Here is a 3,073-nt window from a genome sequence, read left to right on the forward strand (position 1 = left end):
TGCCTTTGCACATGTGCGGGAGGAGAGAGGAGGAGTTAAGGGAAAAACAGTTTGTTCCACATGGACTCTGACTTTACGCAGCAGCAGGCCCCACTCTGGATGTTCCTCAAGATGACCCCTCTCCCTGGGGGTGGGGTCCTGACTTCTTTGGCCTCTCTCAGCGCTGCGAATATGACAGCCAAGGTCATGCTCCTGCAAGCCTGGACCTATTAACACTGCCCAGAGGGGAGCAGCTGAGGAGAGGCCCCAGAACAGGGAAAAGCCGCAGCTTCAGAAACCCACAAGCCAAAAAGAAGGAGGTAGCAGCTACAGGACTTCACTGTTTTTCTTGGCTAGGGTGGCTAGGGGAGATGGCAGATCACAGCAGAGGAGAAAGTAAGAAAGGAAAATGGGGAAAGGAGAGTGGATGGAGAGGAAGGAAGAAAATATAATAGTGATAAATGGGTAAAAGGGAAGAAGGAAAGAAGGAGGAAAGGAGGGTCAAAAAAGGAACACAAATAAGAGGGAATCTTTAGAAAAAATAAAGCAGAGACTCAGAGAGAGAAACAGAGGGAGAAAGAGTAATACAAAGAAGAAGAGAAGCCAAGGAACAGTTAGAAACAAGAACAATAGGAAGAAATAAAGGGGAGAGAGAGCAAAAAAAAAAAAAAAAAAAAAAGGATAAGACAGAACGTCACTGTCCTTCTTGGCTAGGGTGGAAAGATCAAGGAACAGAAGAGCAAGAAGAAAGCCACCAGGGGAAGTAGAGGTAGGAAGGGCAGGAATAAAGAAGAGCAAGAGACAGAACCAGGAAGATTGAGAGACAAAGAGAGACATGGGGAAGGGGGAGGGAGAGTCCTTGAGATAAGTGATATAGGTGGAATGAAGAAAGGAGAGAAGAAAAAGACAGTCCAAGAGTACCAAAAAGAACCAAAAGAAGAAAGGAAGGGAAAAGAAAGAGAGAAAAGGGCAGAGAGCATGAAATAGGAGGAGGGAATTCAGAATGTGGAGACAAAAGACATGGGAGAAACAGGAAGCTAGAGAAACAGAAGCACAGAGGGAGAATTTGAAAGGGAAAATTTCTTCCCTTAACTTTCTACCTACACACCTGGACATTATCCCCTCCCAAGGGCCCTCTTAGGAGTCAGTTGCCTTGATGAACTAAAGGGGCTTGAAAAAAATGTAGATAACAGGAGTGGGTGTTAAGGAGAAGAAGGAAGCGGAATGGGAATAACAAACAGAAAAAAGAGAAGAGCAAATGAGAAAGGGTTGGGTTAGAAACAGGATGCAGGGGCTTTGTCCACCCATTGTCTAACTGCAATCCTGTCTGAGCCTCAATTTTCTCACCCATTAAATGAAATGCTTACTTTACTAATTTTTTAGGACAATTACACTCAAGAATGTACATAAAGCACCTGAAATGCCAGACTCTCTTAGTGATTCTTTTTATTTTGTGGGTTGTAGTTCTGATGCCAACAATGAACTAGGTTACAGAGAAACAGGATCTCATTTTACTCACCTTTATATTCCCATCCCCTAACACATACCCTGTTACATAGATGCATCTAATGTGTCAAATGAATTGAACAAAGACAGAGAAGGGAAGATACAGAACTCTTAGAAGCAAAGAAGAAAAGAGAAATAGAGACAAGAGAGATAAAGAAGAAAAGAATTTTTTTTAATGGAGGAAGAGAAATAACGTAGAAGAAAAAGAAAAAGGAAGCAAAGAGCTTTGCTATGGTGACAACCAGGCAGCTCAGTACAGAGCTCCCACTCACAGTGAAATCTGTAGTTCTGTGGATCTCACCCTGATGTAAAGCTGCCAGACTGACATTGAAGCCACCTTTGCAAAATTATGACTGAGACCGTGAAAGAGACCTAACTTAATCAACTCCATCTTGCTTCTAACCTCCAAGCTGTCCTTGTTCATTCTTGGGTGTAGGCTGAACTAACTTTGGGAGAAACTTAGTGTATAATTTATAGTTTAAAACGAAAATGATAACAGCTCTTTCCCAAAGCAGATCTCCTTCTTGCCTGGGGACTAGACTGCCTTTGTAGAACTAACATTAGCCACAAGATTAGAAATTATGGTTTGGGAGTCATGCAGCTGGAGGCTACAGGATTCTGACCCTCTCTAAACTGCTCCTAAGGTCAGTGCTTGAGATATTTTGCAGACCCTGCACGTGATGGATCAACTGGCACCACCCAGATCAATAAACTGGCTCATTTGATCTTGTGGCCCCCATCCAGGAACTGACTCAGTGGAAGAAGACAGTTTTGACTGCCTATTATTTCATTCCTGACCAATCAGCACTCCTGGCTCACTGGCTTCCCCTTACCTCCCACGTTGTCCTTAAAAACTCTCCTCTCTGAATGTTCTAGGAGACTGATTTGAGTAACAATAAAAATCCAGTCTCCCACACTGCTGACTCTGTGTGAATTACTCTTTCTCTATTGTAATTCCTTTGTCTTGAGAAATTGGCTCTGTCTAGGCAGCAGGCAAAGTAAACCCCTTGGGTGGTTGCAACATGTCTGCCTGAGACCTGGATCTTCCATAAGATCCAGGGCAGGAGGCAACCCTGAGGAGGGTCACAGGGATGTATGGAGGATTGAAGAGTAGCTCACAACCATCTGTCACCTTTTGGGATGAAATTAAAACAAAACCCTCTGCCCAGCCTGACTTCTTCAAGCTTCATCTCATTTCAGCATCTATTCCCAGGCAGTAAGCTCTGTTTGTCACAGCCACACCATCATCCTGCTGAACACTAGAGAGCTCAGCCCATGGTCACCTTCAGCAGAAAATGAAGTTACGAAGTTAGTGAGGGCTCAGCAACCATCTCACCAAACAGAGAAGTTTGCCCCAAGCTGCAGAAGAACTAGATGGGATTGAATAATGAATGAATGAATCAGCCAAACACTTCCCTTAACTTTCTGCCTACACACCTGGACATTATCCTCTCCCTCTTAGGAGTCAGTTGCCTTGATGAACTAAAAATGGGGATTTGGTATCAGAATATATACCTTATGTTAGTAGATATCTGGGTAAATAGTGAATTGGCTAAATGAGCTCATTAAAAGCAGTGAACATGAAAAA

Source organism: Macaca mulatta, chromosome 2 (assembly GCF_049350105.2).
Source record: "Macaca mulatta isolate MMU2019108-1 chromosome 2, T2T-MMU8v2.0, whole genome shotgun sequence".
In the NCBI taxonomy this organism is placed as follows: domain Eukaryota; kingdom Metazoa; phylum Chordata; class Mammalia; order Primates; family Cercopithecidae; genus Macaca; species Macaca mulatta.